This window comes from Desmodus rotundus, chromosome 4 (genome assembly GCF_022682495.2).
Source record: "Desmodus rotundus isolate HL8 chromosome 4, HLdesRot8A.1, whole genome shotgun sequence".
In the NCBI taxonomy this organism is placed as follows: domain Eukaryota; kingdom Metazoa; phylum Chordata; class Mammalia; order Chiroptera; family Phyllostomidae; genus Desmodus; species Desmodus rotundus.
This window is the reverse complement of record NC_071390.1, coordinates 94463433-94484719: the sequence shown is the minus strand read 5'-3', so window position 1 is coordinate 94484719 and position 21287 is coordinate 94463433. Positions and strand designations below refer to the sequence as shown.

The 21287-nt window shown below is 35.9% G+C and overlaps 1 long non-coding RNA gene across 1 annotated transcript in view; it reads left to right on the top strand.

The window, feature by feature from the left end:
* The first annotated feature begins 2795 nt into the window (after window positions 1-2795).
* LOC128780710 (uncharacterized) overlaps window positions 2796-21287 on the top strand; it is a 31702-nt gene continuing 13210 nt past the window's right edge. The window contains exons 1-2 of the long non-coding RNA XR_008426713.2: window positions 2796-2932; window positions 18601-20549. This is a non-coding gene — a long non-coding RNA (uncharacterized lncRNA). The remainder of the gene's footprint in view (window positions 2933-18600; window positions 20550-21287) is intronic.

Below are 21287 nucleotides of genomic sequence, written 5' to 3'. Positions count from 1 at the left end.
GAGAAAGGGACAACAAACAATCAGATGAGTACCAGCTCTTTTTTAACAGATGTTTTTAAAACACTGTTTGGTGAATCAAAATTAATAGAAAATATTTACATGAAAATGTTTGCAGATTTTGCAGCCATGCTTAGAAGCAACAAGAGTTAAAAAAATATTTAAGGGGGAAAAATTATTTTATCCCAGAGTTCTAAGACTAATCTAAACATTTTGGAATTAAAAAAAATTATTAGCCAAGAAGTTGGGGATAGCTAATAGTCTAAAAATAACTTGGAAAACTCTAAATATTCATAAAAATATAGAAAGGGTTTTTTGTGGGAAAAGAGACTTTATAGATGCTTTAGTTAATAAAAAATATATACTAATAGCATTTTAATTTAAAATTATATATTTATTTTCACTGGCCAAAGTATACCATCTGAAATACTATTATATTTGCTTCTTACATGTATGTAATTATCTTATATTTTAAATGTAATTTTCTACCCATTATACAACTTCTAGCCTATTCAAATTAATACAAACTTCTAAAATTCTTCCCTTATATAATGTAATATAAATGTGTATATATGTATATATATATATATAAAAAACACTTCATATATAACATTTTAAAATTCAGTTTGTTTCTTCCACTAAAGATAAAATCATCTTAAATGCTGTTTCTGCATAACTGGATTGAAATTTCCTTTAGTGAATTCTTCCAAGATGTCAAAATCTAAGTATTTTCTGTGGATTTGGAGCCTAGGACCAATAAATCAAATATACTCAGTATTTTTATTCACCATGGTCGTCCTGGAATAGGGCCCCAGAGTATGTTGTAATTCCTTAATAAATACTGTTGAATGGAATACCGTTGAATGTTCCTAATTTGACTTAGGTCTCCATTTTTAGTGTCCTCTGCTTGGCAATGATGGCTTCTCCCATTCTACCCTCTTTGCCTTCACTCTCCTCACCATATTCTGAAATCCCTGGATTTATTATTTTTGCTTCCTTCTTCTCACTCTAAAAATATGTGAAAGCTTCAAGAAAGACTTGAAGCCAAGACAAAAACAATTGGGAGCCACTGTCTTGAATTAGTCTTCTACCCCTCTTTCATGAGAAAAGTGATCATTTTAAAATCAAAAATGAGAATTTAGATCTATGCCATCTAATTCAACTTCCATCCTCCAGTGTCTACCCAGATAACTCTGGCAGTGAGAAATCTGACCACTTTGTCAGATAGTACATTCCATTGTGGAGCGGGATGCATTGCTGGCTTCCTTCAGCCTTCTACAGCAATAGAAACTATTTTTATATGAGAATCCTTCAAATATCTTAAGGGGTCTATATTTTTCCCTCCAAAGCTATATCTTCTTTAGTTTCTTGAACCATTTATTTTACAACATGATTCCAATCTTCTGTTTTGTGTTTTGACCTCCAAACCAAACTGAAGTTGGTGTCTGTGTTAAATTAAATTAAATATAATACCCATGTACGGTCTCTCCTATACCGAATACAATGGCTGATTCTGTCCCATAACCTGCATTCCACATTTGTTAGTGCAGCTCAAGCTGCCATTAGGTCCACACTCTGCTTCACTCTTAGCAGACTCTGGTAACGCTGACCTTGACAGTCCTCTTTTCGGTTAGAACCCACCTTTTAAACCATTTCTTTTGTTTCTCATCTAACAGAATTTTTTTTTTAATGAAACAGCTTTAAAATGCTTCTTCTTCCTCCACTCTTTCCTCTCTTTTTCAATAACTCTGTGAAGGATCCTGAGATTCATTTTCTATCCCAGCTTTTAAATGCTTTTAATTTGATCTATTTTAAATGCCTATAGGTCAGCCTTAATCATGTGTTCAAGCATTAGCAACAATTCAAAAGGACGAAACAAAACACCTGTTATTTTTACCCAAAGCCATTATCTCACTCAACGCCAACATTACAGTCAGTACCCACTCATTGTAAATACACACAATGGTAGGCACTGAAGACATTATCCAATTATCTTAATGGATAGTATGATCTTTCCCCACTTCTAAGCTATACATGAACCTAAACTTCTTCTGGGGCTAATTTTTCAGAATTAAGCAATTGCTGTGTGAGGAGCATTGGAGCCAATAGTGGTAAGAAAAATACATAAGTCATAGAGTGATGGAATAGTAGAAGGAAATAATTGTCTAGCACATCATTCTAATCAGAGTAGGAATTCATCTTAACACATTCCATATAGCCTGCCAGCTGCTGCTTCAGGAAGAGCGATGTTTGGAACTCACTGCTTTTTTAGGGCAGCTTGTTTAATTTTCAAACATCTTGTTCTGTGGAACACTCTTCAGTATAACACAAGTCTATTTTCTTTTACTTTCTACTGAACCTTTCTAGTTACGTCTTCTAGTCCAAACACAAATAAACTGTCTTCACAGGAATAGCCCTAAACATACTCTTAAATTATTTGTTATATTTCACTATGACTTTGTTCTTAAAGAGGCCATTTGATCATATAGCTTAAAAATCATAATGATATTAGCCAATGCTAAGCTCTTTGCTAATTACATTATGCACCTTTCTTTGGGCATCACAGAATACTCAGAGTATTTATTAAGATCGTAATTTTACAGGAGAGGACCCAAGTAGAGACACAGAAGTTAAAGAGCTTGCTCAAGGTTGCTGGGTGAGTAGGTGATAGAGTTTCATTTTAAGCCCAGTTATTTCTTATAAAGAGTCCAAATTCTGAAATTTTTTTTTACTCTACTGCTATAGTATGACATAGTTTCCAGATTTCTCACCATTTCATTTGATCTATTTTTAATGCCTTTAATTTGAAAATATGCTTCTTTAGATACAGTGCTCAGGAGTGGAGGTAGTACTACTCAATATGTTATGTAACCAGCACAAAGTACAATAAAACTTCCTACCCCTGGACGAGACTTGATATATTAAGTATTACAACGTAAGTTTACTCTAACTTTTCTGTATCCACATTACAAATGCATTCTTTTTTTTAACTTAATCTTTATTGTATTCTTTCCATTACCATTTAGTCCAAGAAACTACTAGAACTGATAAATGAATTCAGCAAAGTAGCAGGATACAAAATTAATATTCAGAAATCAACTATATTTTATATGCCAATAATGAACTAACAGAAAGGGAAATTAAGAAAAACAACCCCAATAAAATGCAGACAACTGTAATTGAACAACAATAAAATAATTTAAAAATTGAAAAAAAAAAAGAAAAAGAAAAACAACCCCAATCACAATTGCTTCAAAAAGAATAAGACAACTAGGAATAAAACTAACCAAACATGTAAAAGGCCTGTACTTGGAAAATTATAAGACACTGAAGGAAGAAATTGAAGAACATACAAATAAGTGGAAGCACAAGCTGTGTTCATGGATAGGAAGAATTCACGTCATTAAAATGCCCATGCTACCCAAAGCAATCTGTAGATTCAATGCAACTTCTATCAAGATTCCAGCAACATATAACACAGAACTAGAACAAATATTTCAAAAATTCATGTGGAGTCACAAAAAGCCCTGCATAGCAAAAGTGATCCTGAGAAAGAAGAACAAAGTTGGAGGAATCATACTACCTAATATTAAATTATACTATAAGGCCATCGTAATCAAAACAGTATGGCACTGGCATAAAAACAGACACATAGATCAATGGGACAGAATAGAGAGCTCAGAAATAAACCCACACCTTTGCAGTCAATTAATATTTGACAGAGGAAGCAAGCACATAGAATGGGGTAAAGATAGTTTATTCAATAAATGGTGTTGGGAAAATTGGATGGATATGCACAGAAAAATGAAACGAGACCATCTTCATACAGTACACACAAGAATAAATTTAAAATGGGTCACAAACTTAAATGTTAGACCCCAAATCGTGAAAATCGCATAAGAAAACATAGGAAGCAAAATCTTGGACATTGTTCATAGAAATTTTTTATCAGATGTATCTCCCCAGACAAGGGAAACAAGAGGAAAAATAAACAAATGGGACTAGATCAAACTAAAAAGTTTTTGCACAGCAAAGGAAATCATGAACAAAATAAAAAGACAACCAAGTGACTGGGAGAACATATTGGTCATGATACATCTGATAAAGGGTTAATATCTGAAATTTATAAAGTATTTATTAAACTTGACACCAAAAATACCCCCAAACAACCCAATTAAAAGATGGACAAAAGACATGAATAGACACTTCTCCAAAAGAATGTACAGGGGGCCAATAGACATATGAATAGATGCTCAATGTGACTAATCATCAGAGAAATGCAAATTAAAACCACAATGAAATATCATCTCACACCTGTCAGAATGGCCATCATCAATAAGTCAACAAACAAGTGCTGGTGAGGATGTGGAGAAAAGTGAACCCTTTTGCACTGTTGGTGAGAATGCAGACTGGTGTAGCCACTATGAACAGCCATATAGAAATACCTCAAAAATTAAAAATGGATCTGTCTTTCGACCCAGCAATCCCACATCTGGGAATATATCTGAAGGAACCCAAAACAGTAATTGGAAGGAACATAAGTACTATTATGTCCATTGCAGTGTTATTTACAATCACCAAGATCTGGAAACAGCCCAAGTGTCCATCAGTAGATGAGTGGATAAAACAACTATGGGACATTTATACTATGGAATACTACTAGCCATAAAAAAAAGAGAAAATTTTACCCTTTGCAACAGTGTGGATAGACCTGGAGAACATTATGCTAAGTAAAATGAGCCAGTCAGAGAAAGACAAATGCATTCTTAATTAAATACAATTTGTGGCCATTTTCTGCCCAACTCAATTTCTATTTTTTTAAAACAAGATGATGTTTTGATATAATAGTTCCTTAATCAGAAAATTTTACAATTGACTTTTTTTGAAAAAAAAAGTAGTAAAACACATATGGCATGAAATTTACCATCTTAACTATTTTAAGTTTTCAGTTCAGTATGTTAAGTGTATTGACAGTAGTGTTGGACAACTAACATGCACAACTGATTCTCTCTACACTTTAAACACCCCTCCATTATTTTCTCCCTCCACCCACTGTCAAAACTCTTGTATTTCCTATCTCTATGAATTTGAGTACTTGGGTATCTCATATAAGTAGAATCAGACACTATTTGTTATTTTGTGATTGACTTATTTCAGAGCATACTGACCTCAAATTTCACTCATATTATATAATGTACCAAAGTTTCCCTGTTTTTAAAGTCTGAATATTAGTCCATTGTGTATATATATATGTATATATGTACCATATTTTGCTTATTAATTTATCTATTCATGGACATCTGCATTATGTCTATGTTTTGGCTATTATATATAACAGTGCTATGAGCACAGGTACACAAATATTTCTTTGAGACCCTGCTTTTAATTCATTCAGCATATATCCAGCAGTAGAATTTGTGGGTCAGGTGGTAATATAATTTTTAAGTTTTTGAGGAATCACCATACTGTTTCTCACAGTGGCTGCACCATTTACATTCCTATTACCATCAGGGGTCCAATTGCTCCACATCATGGCCAACATTTGTAATTTTCTTTTTTCTTTTCCTTTCTTCCTTTCTCTTCTTCCTTCCTTCCTTCCTTCCTTTCTTCTTTTTCTTTCTTTCTTTCTATATCATTCTTTCTTTTCTTATCTTACAATAACTATCCTAATGAGTGTGAAGTGGTCCCTCACTGTGGTTTTGATTTGCTTCTCCCTGAGGATTAATGATGTTAAACACCTTCTCATATGTTAATTGCCCATTTGCATATATTCTTTGAAGAAATGTCAATTCAAGTCTTTTGCCATTTTTTGAACTGAGTTATTTTGTTGTTGAGTTGTAGGACTTCTTTCTAAATTCTGGATATTAATCCTTTACCAGATATATGATTTGTAAATATTTTTCCTCTTATTAAGTTGCCTTTTTATTACTTTCATTGTGATGTTTGATGAATTGAAGTTTTAAATTTTGATATAGTTCAAATTACCTTTTTAAATTTTTGTTCATTGTGCTTTTGTTTTCACATTAAAAAAATCATTGCTGAATTCAATGCCATGAAACTTTTCTCCTGTGTGTTCTTCTCAGAGTTTTATAATTTTACTTTCAGTGCTTGCTTCAGCAGCACGTATACTACAGTTTTAGCTTTTACATTTAGATCTTTGGTCCATTTGGAACCAATTTTTTACACATTTTACTTTTTAACATAAGTGTAAGTTTCACATTTTGCTCCAATAAATTTCATTTTTTATTTTGTCCATTTTTCCATCTTATTAAAATCTTTTAAAACCACAATTATCAGTCATTATATTAGTTCACTTTTTAAAAAAATCTGCATGTCATCTTACATTTTTATCAGCATGCCCTCTATGTGCTCAACCTAATGATATTGTTTATTAGTCAAAAATTACAATCTTCCCTCTGAGCTGTCATTGGCCAATACTACATAAGTGTGTTTGTCCAATGTTTCTTTATAAGTCTGACAAGGAAATTATGGATATTAATGATATTAACTTCACACAATTTTTACAGAAATCCACATTTACTGTGTCTACAGTATGTCTTTAATTCATCAGCCACCAAATTACATTAATCTGAATTAATAATAGTGATAATATAAACCATTTAATTTAGAATTTAAATTGTAAAAAAGATTTTATTTTCCATTATTTGCTAGTCTACACACTGTAAAAAATGCTGCTAAAAAAGATGCAGGGTAAAAGTCCTTCCATATTTTCTCCAATAAAGATATAAGAATGATCTTTGATTATAATGTGTAAAATTTGTAAATTAATTGTTCTTCATTTTATATGTTGAAAAATAATCTTAAAATCATATTTGCATTATTAATTTGCTTTCAAATTCTATCTTCATACATTTTCTTTGTTCATAGTACAAAGAAAAACTATTGATTAAACCCTGGTCTGGGTGCATAGGATTGCCAGTCCAGGCACTTATGGGAGGCAACCAACTGATGTTTCTCTCTCACACCCACATTTCTCTCTCTCCCTTCTTCTCTCTCTAAAAGCAATGAAAAAAGATCTTTGGGTCAGGATAAAAAATTAAAATTAAGCTTTAAAAAATTTTTTGAATTTTTTAAAAAGAAAAAGAAAACCTAGTAATTGTGCCTTCCAAAATTTCATAAATTCAGAGTTAGTGGTGCTGCTTGTGATAGAAGTGCACAGAACTAATGGGAAGTTAGTAAAAAAGTATTCTTAGTGACTGTCTAGCTTTCTGATTTATTCTTTCCATAGTACTCATATATTACACAAAACAAACAAGAAATATATACATATGTGTATGTATATACACATTCAAACAAGAAATATATAGGTATATGTATATATACATATACACACACACACACACATTCACATGTACACTTTTTTCTTTTACTAAAAATCCATTTATGTTATTTTCCTGACAGAAGAGCTGTGTGATAGCAAATTTCAGTCATATATCAAAAGAGTCCCAGGAGAACTTGAATTCACTTAAATCTGAGTTATGCTTTGGTGGATTCAGAGGACATGACCTCCAGATTAGACAATCAAAACATCATTATTTTTTATCAGATCTGCCAAGATAAATCAATTACTTCCTTCAAAAACAAATTAAACAACAAACCTTTCCCAAGGAAGTTACACACATTTGTTTATGTAAGTTGAGGTTTTTGTGTTCCAAAATGCTCACTTTCTCAAGTATACATTATTAGCAATGAGTCTAAAAAATAAGATTTTGTTATTTTTAGGCAGATAGAAATTTACTATATAACCAATTGCTGTTTCAGGTTTTGAAACTAGTGTTGGAATCTCCAATAAGACTGTGTTAACAGGCTTCTTAATTTATTATCCCAAACCAGAAAATGTTGAATCACTAAAACTATGGGCATCCAACCTACTATAAAATGTTATAGGTCTCAATAGCCAAAAAGTATTTTTTTCCAATGGCATTGTTTCCTCCTTATCTATAGCTTTACTAATGTAACTAACTATATGTGTATATACTTACACTGAAATAATGTAATTTGCCCTTTATGTTTCATCTGTAAGTTTATTTCATGTCTTTGATTAAAATTCCATATATGAAAGTAATTACTCCATGACAAAGAATAGTATCTGACATAAAGAAAAAGAAAAATGACACAAATAATTATATATCATTATATTTTATAATATATACCTATAAGTATATTATTATAAATATACTTAGATAGTCCATTATATATCATTAGTGGAAAAATATTGACAGGAAAATAATTTTCAAGAGATTTTACAAACTTCAGTACACACGTGAGGCATTGAAGGATGGGAAAACTTCAGTTTTATTTATTTGTCTGAACAGATTCTTTAGATTGCATTCTACACACCCCATACTATACTTGGGTGCTTCTTGTGGCTACAAAATTACCTTGCTCCAAAGCCTGGGCCTTCCCCTTTTCGCACGCACAAGTACCAAGCAGAAGAATGTGATGTTAGGGAACAGAACAGTTCACGTATTCTGGTATGCTGTATGAAGGTATAGAAACAAATTACAGCAAAACTTTTTCTCATGAAGCGAAGCAATGGTGTGTACAAATCCATACACATACACACTGACACAAACATATAGTTATGTTTACATCATATCGTAGGCTAATTATGTGGTGGTTCAGAGTGTAAGTTCTATAGCTAGGAGGAAATCTTTGTTTATGGTCCCATTATTTAACCTCTAAACCTTTGTTTCTTCATTTGTAAAACTGGTGAGAAGCTTTGTACTTACAAAACACTTAAAATTGTGTTTGCACATATAAAACATTCATAAATGTGAGTAGAATACTGTTAGAAAGGAAGTGTGATCTTAAATGGGTTACCACAACCGATACAATTAGCACACGGACACAGAGAGATTTCGTTCTCTTCACATCATTTGTGTGGAACTTCCTCTGTGCAAATTAAGTGTTGCTGTGCTTTGAACTGCCTCCAGCATTCTCCAGTGATGGACATCGATTGTAAATGATGATTCTCGAGTTCCTGATGTGATCCTGAAGATGGTGCTTTGTTGCTTCAGAATTTTCTCAAACATGCAGTATCATATTTTACCTTATATGGAATTTCCTCAGAAAACTAAAAATGGAACTGCCCTTTGACCCAGTAATTCCGCTGCTGGGATTATACCCTAAGAACACTGAAACACCAATCCAAAAGAATCTGTGCACCCCAATGTTCATAGCAGCACAATTTACAATAGCCAAATACTGGAAGCAACCGAAGTGCCCATCAGCAAACGAGTGGATCCAAAAACTATGGTATATTTACACAATGGAATTCTACGCAGCAGAGAGAAAGAAGGAGCTTATACCCTTTGCAACAGCATGGATGAAACTGGAGAGCATTATGCTAAGTGAAATAAGCCAGGAAGTGAGGGACAAATACCATATGATCTCACCTTTAACTGGAACATAAGCAATAGAAGGAAAAAGCAAACAAAATATAACCAGAGACATTGAAGTTAAGAACAATGTAACAATAGCAAGGGCGGGGGTGGGGGGTGGGGGCGGGGACAGTGGGTAGAGGGGATTACAGGAACTACTATAAAGGACACATGAACAAATCCAAGGGGGAGGGTGGAGAGGGGGGAGGGAAGTGGGTTCACCTGGGGTGGGGTGAAGGGATGGGGGAAAAGGCATACAACTGTAATTAAATAACAATAAATAAATTAAAAAAAAAAATCTTCTTCTAAGAAAGGAGAAGTTGTGTAAAACATGTATCAGGTCAAAAACTGTTTATGGACACCCTGGTGAATGGAGGCATCTCAAGGTATAGCACTTTCTTGTGTGGGACTTAAAATCTGGAGGGAACAAAAGATCCTAATGTTACAGAGCAGAGCAGGGGGTGGTTCACGATAAATTATTACAGAAAGGATTCCCCCTTTCTGTCTCTGGAGGTTCCTTCCCCCACGCCCACCTGCTAGGTTCGCAATGCCCGCCACCAGAGGAAAGACGTCTCTCAATGCCAGAGACTGGTGAAAAGGAAAGGAATTGTTTATTTAAAAGTTACACAAACTTAGAATAATGACCTAATGTCTTCAATAAGATACTAAAGTCCTTTAGAATACCCACAGATGCACAGTCCTTCCCTCTCCCTGTGCCCAGTCTGGGGTACCGTGTCTCAGGAAAAGAAGTAGAAGTCCATGGTTCAGGCTCCCGGCACCATCAGCTGTGTGGCTGCCGCAATCTCCAGTTAATCCAAAGCCATGTGGCACCTTCTCATGGCCCACCAGCAAGAGTCCTTTCTCCCCTTTCTTCCTGGCAAAGTCTCTCCTGCTGCCTAAGCCGAGTGGCAAAAAGAAGCACTCCAAAACCACGTGGTCCTCTCTACTCTCCTTCAGAACCGCGTGGCCCTTTTCCCCACTTCAGAACCACATGGACCTCTATCTATCTACTTGCTTCAGAGCCTCGTGGTTCTCCCATTTACTTCAGAGCCGCGTGGTCTACTCCTTCCTTCAGAGCCGAGTGGTCTCCTCCCCATTTACTTTGGAGCCGCGTGGTCTCCTCTTTTCTACTTCAAAACCTTGTGGTCCTCCCCCTTGTATGGCTGCCGTGCCTAGGTTTAAATCCCAGCACCCATCTTCCTTTGCAGCCCCATTTCTGACTCCTCCTACAGTCAATTACACCTGCCAGCATCCTTGTATTCTTCCAGCTTTACTGGGCTGCCATAGTAAGTCTGGGCAGGTGTGGCCCCATGGCGTGGAGCCAATCATCTCCACGCTCTCACGCAGGCCCTGTAACCAGGGGGAGTTGCTTCCCAGTCCCACCTTGGGTGGAAGTCACTCCCATCTCCCTGGCTCAAAGCAGGGCCATAGCTATTTAACATATCCATGAAACCAGTTAAAGGTTATAGATATGTTAAATGACTGTGCCAGGGGTTAGCTGCAAAGCTCTTGCTACCCAAAACAGCTCTGAATGGCCCTGTTCCATGTGTCCCATCCCCCCTGGCTCAGGCCTGTGGGGGTGAGGACATCCTATATACATTTTTTCTAATATTTCCTGGACACCCCGAGTCCTGGACCCCATTACAAATCCCTTCTTGGGGCCCTCCTCTTGGCTGCACCCTGCTTCACTAATACATATAAAATAATCTTACTGAAATGTGAGACTTTACATGGGACACTAATCAAGACAGCAGTTATATAACTGTATCACTGAAGGTACATAAAGACTTATTCTTTAGTGTTAAGTGCTAACTTTTTGTTGCTATCAAGTAAAGTTAATTTTTGTAGAAACCCTTGGTTCTGTGGTTCTGGCTTCTAGGGATTTGTCTCTTAATTTCTTAAGATACCTATTTAATTTCCATCCTTTTTTTTAAACAAAGGGGCAGTTAGCAGGAGGGAATTGCACTCCATTTCCACACTGAGTGTAAATTCAATACTTCCATTGGATTTCCAGAGCTGGATATTGTTCCTGCCCATCAGCTTGCTCTGCATCTTAAGATTCATCAGGAAAGTCTTTGTTAACTGCCAGATGGTATGTTGACCTAAGGAAATGAGCCGTAAGCTACTGGAAATCCATTGTGCCAAGTGCAACATTTCTAATGAATGTAGAAGGAGAGATCATTGTTTATGGTCCACCTCTTCACCTGCAAGAGTTGCTGAGTTCTAGGATTCGAGGAGGGCTAAGGATGGTGAAGTGACAAAAGACTCAGGAGACCACTAGAAAGTATTTTCCAACTTAATTAGGTAATAAAGATTTTCCAGGAAACTGTACTTCCTTAGATTGAGAAGTTCCTTAATATTGCTGACCTAAGATGTGCAAATAAATATGGGCTTTTGGCTTTATTTTCAAATATATCCGAACCATCATACCATGTTCCCCACTTCAGCCTAGAGCCTAGCCCTCATCATCTCCCCTGAGCCACTAGCAATAGTCTCCTGTTCACTCCCTCTGTTCAGCCATTTCTACTCACAGAAAGCTGATGAATGATTTTAAATTGCAAGTGACATGTGAAACTCTAATGTCAAAAACCCTTTGGTTGCAAACCCTCTACATGCTCTCCTTTTCAGTCAAAGAAACAGCCAAAACCCTGACCATAGCCCACAAGTGCCGACATTATTTCCCCATCCTTTGATGACTCTGCTCTCACTTGCTCAGCTACCACGACCCTGCCTTCCTTGCTATGCTTTAAACGGGGCTCCTGCTCCCTGCAGGGCCTTCAACATACTGTTCCCTCTGTGAGAGCACACTTACCCCAGATATTATACAGATCTGCTCCGCTCCTCACCTCCTTTTCTAAAAAAAAGATTTATTTCTTTATTTTTAGAGAGAAAGGAAGGGAAGGAGAAAGAAAAGGAGAGAAACATCAATGTGTGGTTGCCTCTTGAGCACCCTCCTCCGGTGACCTGGCCCACAAGCCAGGCATGTGCCCTGACTGGTAATCAAACCAGTGACCCTTTGGTTCGCAGGTCTGTGCTCAGTCCACTGAGCCACACCAGCCGGGGCTGCTCCTCACCTCCTTTAGGATTTTGCTCCACGAGGCTTTCTTTAACCACTCTATAAAAAAGTATACCGCTTCTTAACTCTAACAGCCAGTTGCACCTCTGAAATTTATTTTCTCCAGTATTGCCAACAGACATTATTACACAGTTTACTTATTTATGTGCTATCTGCCTACCACTACCAGAATATAAACTATATGAAGATAGGAATTTTTGTCTATTTATTTCTAATTCTGGAAAATAAAAGAGTGAGTGGTACATAGGCAACACTCCATAAATATTTGTTGAATAAATAAATTGTGTAGGAGATTAAAGTCTTTCTAACCCTCACAGATTTGTGAATGACCTTTAAGTTTTGGTAATGACCTTGACCTTGAAGTGTTACCAAAATGTCTGAACTGCCTCCTCCCCTTCAGCCAATGAGATCAGAATAAAGCCATGGCCTAAATTGCTTAACTTGGCTTGACATTTTAGTTCTAACACTATGCTCCCTGTGTTATTATATTTTCCCTAACATTGAAACTGGCCACCCTGTGCTGGTTATAAGCAACATTCTTATAAGAGGCCCAGGCACCAGAATGTGAAAGAGGTGGATGTACACACTCCAAAGTGAATCTAAGTCACTTTCATAGAAGCCCTTGTAGAGTAGTCCAATGGGGTATTAGCAGAAAATCTTTAATTTTTTAATGCTTCGTAATGGGCTTTCCAACATAAAGATCTGCAAACATTTTGTTCACCTTGAGTACAAGACGAAAATACAAAAGAACGTTAGAAAGTAAACGTGGATAGAGAAGCTGGATAATTTGTGTTGCTAGAAGGCAGATAAAAAAATAAATTTTCATTTCATTCTAAGCATTTGTAGACCTTTCAATATACCAGATTAACAGGATAATTGATTTGTTGATTTATATTTTCTATATATAATAGCAAATTGATTCAACACAAAATTCAATGGAACAAGAAAATTAAACAATATTAATTCCTATTTAGGTATTTGTAATCCATGCTGTCTGGTGTGGGAAAAAGGAAGATATGATACAACCTCACACACATGATTGTGAACTGCCTGTCAAAGTGAAAGGATCACATAAGTGATGACAAAAGTAACCCTTATAGAATTTTGTCAGACTTTCATTTTCCCATGAAATGTTATCATATTTATGTTCAATGTAAGGAGAAAAAAATTACTTCCTTCAGGTAAGAAATAATAAATGAGCAATACACTGCATATAGATATGTATATTTATGTATATATATATATATTTGTTTTGTATTTCAGAATCGGAAAGTTAAGTAACAGAAAGTAATGTAGTATATTTTATGTTTAATTAGTACAGGATTATGTTAAATTAGAATAAAATATTTATTTTTATTATTAATGACAATCACTTATTATTAAAAGTAATACCTACATTTTCATGAAAATTTTTGAATTTTTAGTCTTGCTTTTATTACTTATACTCCACTCATAACTGACCTTTCTCTAGCATAACCTCTGATAATATTAACATTGTCCTTTTTAAATCAAAACTAGGACAATAAACAACATCAGAGGTCATCCATTGGTGCTCTACCTATTGTCAGGCACTATGGTGGGTACTCTGCGCACTAAATGACCCAAAATCTTATAAAGCAGATATTTCTATCCTTATTTCATGGATGCAAAGCTTGAGGTTTGAAGATCACAAATATAAAAAAGAGAGTGTAAAGCTGAGAATAAAATCAGAATCTCTATCATTGTTTTCTCTATACCACAGTCACTTCCTCTACATTTTTCATATAGTTTTGAATAAAAACTATCCCACATATACATGGTAACACATATATGTTAGGAAAAATATATGTATTGTTCATTATGTATAAGCCTGTATTCACTGCTTTCATTGTATTATTTCAAAATAGAGAGATGAGTGTCACTACCCCATTTTACAGATGAGAAAACCAAATTAGAAAGAGGGTAAGTGTCAACAGCTTTCAAGGGATTTAATTGAGATGCAAACTCATATCCACCTGGCTCCAAATGGCACACCATGGAAACCACGCAAAAGCTGTCAGAAGTGAGGAATAACACATATACCTAAGAAATAACTATATCATTTTCATTGGTTTAATGCTACCTTTGTCCTGGCTCAGGGAGATGTACTAAAGTTAAAAATATAAGTGAAATTATAATCGTTAGTAATTACTTTGCTAATATTTTATAATCCCTGATTCTGGTCTTATTGATATGTAGAAGTGAGCATTTTTCTTGTTTTTATGACAATTCTTGAATATGTTCCCTACACAAATCATATAAGACTGTCAATTTAACAGAAACATCAAAAATAATTTCCTAATTATTTAATTTAGACTTAATCTAGAGTTTTTCTTCAAATTATGTGAAAGATACATTTACAGAGAAGAATGAGAAAAAAATAAGTTGAAAAGTCAATTGAAAGTGTGTCTGTAAGTTACCTCTATGCATGCTGAAAAGTTCATAATTTGTAGGTTTGAAAAAAAAACCTTCTTATGATACTTCTATATTTTTATATTTCAAATAGAAGAAAGTGTGTTGTTCAAGTCAACTACACATATTCACAATGGTGCATAAGTTCTTCTGAATTGGTGATTCGGGATTCTCAGGGTATATTCCCAGCAGTGGAATCACTGGGTCCAAAGGCAGTTCCATTTTTAGTTTTCTGAGGAAATTTCATACTGTTTTCCACAGTGGCTGCACCAGTCTGCATTCCCACCAACAGTGTACTAGGGTTCCCTTTTCTCCACATCCTTGCCAGCACTTGTTGTTTGTTGATTTATTAATGATAGCCATTCTGACAGGTGTGAGGTGATATCTTATTGTGGTTTTAATTTGCATCTCTCTGATAGCTAGTGATATTGAGCATTTTTCATATGTTTATGGGCCATCTATATGTTCTTCTTCGAGAAGTGTCTGATCAGGTACTTTGCCCATTTTTTAATTGAATTGTTTGTCTTCCTGGTGTGGAGTTGTATGGGTTCTTTATATATTTTGGAGATTAAACCCTTGTCTGATGTATCATTGGCAAATATGTTCTCCCACACATTTGGTTCTCTTTTCATTATGATGGTGACTTCTTTATCTGTGCAGAAGCTTTTTAATTTGATATAGTCCCATTTGTTTATTTTTTCCTTTATTTCCTTTGCCCTAGAAGACATATTGGTAAAAATATTGCTATGTGGGGTATCTGAAATTTTACTGCCTATGTTTTCTGCTAGGTGTTTTATGGTATCATGATTTATGTTTAAGTCTTTTATCTATTTTGAGTTTATTCTGGTGTATAGTGTAATTTTGTTGTCTAATTTCTTTCCTTTTTATTTATTTTTGTGTGTGTACCAGTCCAGTTCTCCCAACACCATTTATTGAAAAGACTATTTTGAATCTTTTGTATGTTCATGCCCCCTGTGTCAAATATTAATTGACCGTAGAAACACAAGTTTATTTCTGGGCTTTCTATTCTGTTTCATTGATCCATGTATCTGTTCTTGTTCTGGTATCAGACTGTTTTAATTACAGAGAGCAGTATTGACAATAGCCAAGTGTTGAAAACAGCCTAAATGCCCATCAGTAGATGAATGAATTAAAAAACTATTGTACATTTACACAATGGAATACTATGCAACACAAAGAATAAAGGAATTCTTAATCTTTGCGATCATATGGATGGAACTGGAGACTATCATGCTAAGTGAAATAAGTCAGTCAGTGAAAGACAAATACCATGTGATCTCACTTATAAGAGGAATATAATGAACAAAATAAACTAACGAGCAAAACAGAACCAGAGACATGGAAACATGGAACAGGCTGGAAGCTGCCAGAGGAATGTGGGGAGGGGTGAGTGGTGAAAATAATGGGAAGGGATTAGTCAAGAACATGTATGAATGACCCATGGACCTGGACAATGATGTGGGGCAGACTGTGGGAGTAAGGGGTGGGCTGGACAGAGGAGGGCAAAGGGGGAAAAACTGGAACAACTCTAACAGAACAAACAAGAATTTTAAAAAGGTAGCCACTTTATCCAAACGCTTTCAGAGTCGTTGAGATGCTGTATTCAATAACCATGTAATGAGAACCTCCGGGTCTCGGTTCCTTCCACATGAGAGGCAGAGCTAAAGTGGCCGTGGGAGTATTCGCTCTGGAATTTCTGACTTATTTAGGATTAAGAGCACACAATTAACATTCTGCAAACACAGCGTTCAGGTTGGGTTCACGTGGAAGCAGGAGTGAATTAGAACTAGCCTCTGAATTTATCTCTTCTGGACTAATACAATGAGGCTGACGTGGATCGAGGGGCTGTGGCTTTGTCTGGATCCCACACAAACTTTGTCTCCTTTGACACAGTCACTCACTTCAACCAAGTCCTGAATAGCTTACTTTCAAGAGAAATAAATGCAGAGAAAAGTAGAAAAAAAAAACAATCAAGGCTTCCCAAAAGGCCATTTTATGATTTCTGCAGGTTTCAAGAGATGAATGAGATCATTTTTTTCTCTCCTCAGAATTTCCATTCACAGACCAAAAATGGAGCTGACTGACCTTTCTCTGTATTATAGCCAGTTCCAAAGGAAAGCTCAAGTGTCACAAATTTTTCTGCATGCACCAAAAATATTAAATAGGAGAAAATTGTTGAATAGATAAAAATGTGTCTGCCATTTTGCAACTTTCTACCAAACAACTTATCTTCAAAACTTCATCAATATTAGTGGAAATTCACAGTCCATTTGAATCTATAGTTCAAATGCATTAATTAGTAAAGCTCTTTTGGGTTTTTTATGTTATAAAACCCAGGACTGACTCACATTTTTATCCATCTTTATTCTGTCTCAACACCCTACCTCTTTGTTTCAATGTATGGCCTTAAAGTGGGAACTTCTCACCTTAGGAATGTTCAACGAAACTACTTTGCCTGTAAAAACTGGGTCTCACTCAATGACTGCTTTTTGTGTGGCCAACAGAGATTATTGTTAGGATTTCCTCCTCAACTTCTAAAGATAGATTCGGAATTTCAGAGAGTAGAAAATGGTGTAGGCATATGTTTACATCAGTGATGGAAATGGAATAACTTACTGAACTATGTCCTTGAGTTTTCAGGTTGTGCCTTCTGATGTCTCTTAAATAAGAGAGGAATTTACAAAATGAAAGGGGGACTAGGTAGGAATTGTAGAAGTTGTGGCAGAACCCAGGAATATTTTTAAGATACATATTAATGTACTATTATATGCTTTATTTTCCACATAAAATACAAGGGAGGATTAAAAATGGAATTTATTTATAAAAAATTGTGCATTTATTCTTACACATTTAAACTTCAGTTGCCTTCCAAGTGCTCTCCATTAGAGGCAATACACCTATCTAGACATTTTTCCACTGCTCAAAACAGTTTTTGAATGCATCGATTTTGATGCATTTTAGTGCTTCAGCCATTTTTTGTTTCACCTCTTCCACATCAGCAAAATGTTTTTGTGTGAGTACTTTTTTCATCCAGGGAAATAAAAAGAAAAAAATATCTTGGGGTGAGATTGGGTGAAAAGGGAGCGTGGGGCATGGAGGTCATGACATTTGTGGTCGAAAAATGCTGAACATCCAGAGCAGGGTGGGCACGTGTGCTTGTAAATCACCTACCATAAAGTGGGCAAATGCATTGAGAGTCTTCAAAAAAAAATTCACTGAAGCCAAGCACAGCCTCTCACAATAACACCTGCTGGTACACTGATATAGATGGGTTCACAGAACACTCATCTAGCAGGAGAAGCATTTGCTACTGGGGGCCCACCCTCTAAAATAAAATTCTGTTTGGGAGGTATCTTCCCTTGTATATATTAAACTAAGTTTTGACTTGGCATGTTTCCCAGCATTGGACTTTGTGTCTGGTTCTTAGAATTCTACAAGTTTAGATTCAGAAAGGCTGCTTTTCCCTGGCCTAGGTAATGGGGAATGCCAAATGGCAAACTAGGCCCTCTGATTTTTATTGAAGCTTGGGTTTTCTCTCAGTAAAGCCTCATTTTTATGTTATAAGCAAAGTAAACTATTGATGGATGATGACTGACTATTTTTGTTCCTGGAATTCTTTTGCTCTTTTGAATTTTGAGTAGTCCTTACTTCTTATATTTTTTCCTCTCCCAGACAGAAAATAATGAAGAGCCAATTCAACCAAAGTGTCACATTTCCACTATTCAAAGCAGTGGAGATATCATCAATAATTTCTACCTTAAGAATGGGAGTTGAGTGGCAGGGAAGTACGGTCTGCTAACAAGGTAACCTAAGGTACAGAACTGAAAGAGTAATAAGCCACAAGCACATCAGGGAACCAATCATAGGTCACAGGACTGGGAGATGACAAGGGGGAGGTGATGTCAACTCCTTTTCCAAGGAGAAAGTTGATGTGTCCTAGTGCTGACAGAAGTGACGATTGGCTGCTGCAGCTGTGGTGCTGTGCTCTCTCCAGGCCCTCACCTGGCTGCATCCTGTCACAGTCCGAGGTTTTGTCACATGTCACAAGGGAGATGGTTAATTGTTCTTAACACTCGGCTTCTAGTTATTGCCACCAGGTTGATTTGTTAGACCTGCTAGTTTGGATTGAGAAACAAGAATGCAGAATGAAGCAAATACTTCAGATCTCTGTAACAGCCCATTTGTTCTCCTTCCTGCGGTACTGCCAACTCTGAAAACTCCCTTTACATCCAACTGCTGGCTTAGTTCCACCACAACCTCCATGACCAATCCTCTTCACTGACAAACCGATGGGTAAATCTTTCCACTTTAGTCGTAGAAATATAACAACCACATGCTCACGATCAGACTGTGCATTCCCTCTGGTTGGAAAGGCTGTTTGTGACACCAGATTAAGACCAGAAGATTGTGAGTTGAGTGTCACGTTACCGTAAAAGTAAATAGATGATTAATTAAAAGATGCTGGCAATTCGCATATGAAATTATTATTATTCAATACTAATAGTGTTTAATAAAGAAAATATATTTAATTGTAAAAGATAATAGAGCATTTAAGGTCAGAGACCCCCAGCTTGCTAATGGAACGTTGACGAGATCTCCTGCATGGAGATTTAGGACCTTAAAGAACTATCCCCACTATTAAAAGATCTTACCAGATGATTATCTTCTTTCTGAAGACAGGCGGACTCTCCTGGGGGAAGACTTGTCATCACAGGGGAAGAAAGGCAGAGTCAGCTTTGAAGTGTTTCTACCCCTAATTGGTAAAAGTGTCCTACAGCAAAACAATCTTTTCGTGAGGGGAAGACCTCACCCAGGCAACTGAATTTCAGAAGACATCATTTATGGCCATTGTTTTATTAAAATGTGAATTATAACTAGCTTTACAGTATTTCACTGATGAGAGTTTTACTTTTGCAAGCTTCTCATTTTACATTTGCTTATAAAGTAATTGCCCTCCATATCCTTTTGAATTTTAAATCTACACACAAATGTAATGATACTTCTATTGGTGTCACCTTTCGAAAAGCTCTAAAAAGCTTATGAATACATCCTGACCTGCCTTTCTCTTACCTCCAATCATCTCACAGACAGAAGGCCATTCAGACTCCTCTCAGAGCACAAGAGAAAGAATAAAGGGTCAGATCACATCACCAAGTCACTTCTGGTCCAAAGGCCATAGATTCCCACACTAGTGACCCACATTTAGGTTTGGGAGTGGGTGTGCTCTTTATCATCATATCAATTTGTTTCAAAGTTATACTTGGGCATATTTTTTTGTCCTTAAGTGATATTTTAAAGTTTACATCTAGAATTCAAACCTGAGACAATATAAAAGTCAATTCTTAAGCAAGTAGAAAATGAAAGTGAAAGTGAAATCTTAGCAAAGTTTATAAAGTAATGAAATTTCCCATGACAACATTTACAAAAATTTACCATCATTACATTTCCAGTCCTCAATTTGTTTCTAATTTTGTATTCTTCCCATTTGTATAATTGGGACAACTATCCAAAGTCAAGTGATTTCTACCAGGAAGCAAAGCAAACTCCAAGAACCCCTGGTTCATTGCTAATGTTCCCAAGAGGCAGCGTTCTGGGAGGAGATGATGTCAGGTAACTGTGCGGTAAGTGAAAAACTCCTTTCTTGTTTACAAAGAGTGAAAAGCTTAGTCATCCACATACCAGTGGCAAATGCAGCAATGCTTTATTACGTCTTTTGACCCTGAAAATAGTTATGCCTTTAACCTTTATTTTATTCTATTCGTGCCTTGTTCCAGCGCAGAAGACAAGTGACTAGTACACAATTACAAGTTCCTTTGCACGCTTCACTTCCAGATTTTTACATTTGAAGCCAACTATTATATTTTTAATTTCTGTCCCATTTTCATCATTGTTAGACAATATGATCTGAATTATTGGCCCAATGTTGCAAGATCAGTAACATCATCTTCATACGTGAAGGAAACTAGATTATTTTTATTAGTTAACCATTAAGCAATAAAAATTTTACCATAAAAAAGAAGATAACCGTTATGGTAGAAAAATTTATATTTGCATGACACCACTTTGAAGCTATCTGTACTGATGAACACTCTATTACAGTTTGTCCTCGCTCATGACAGAGAGCCTTCAAGTAGTTTTGAATGGGAGACACAGGGTTTTTTCCTCCAGCCCCGTACCATTGCTATCTGGATTGGATAATGGCTCATAAAGATAAGTAAATGGATGGATACTGTGGCTGAGTAATTCTCTTCTGTCAGCCCATGGACAAGAATGAAGTTGAGTTTAACCTTTAATTTCCAAGGTCAGAGATAGATTAGATAAATGGGAAACAGCTACTCCTCCCGTATCCTGTTCATGGA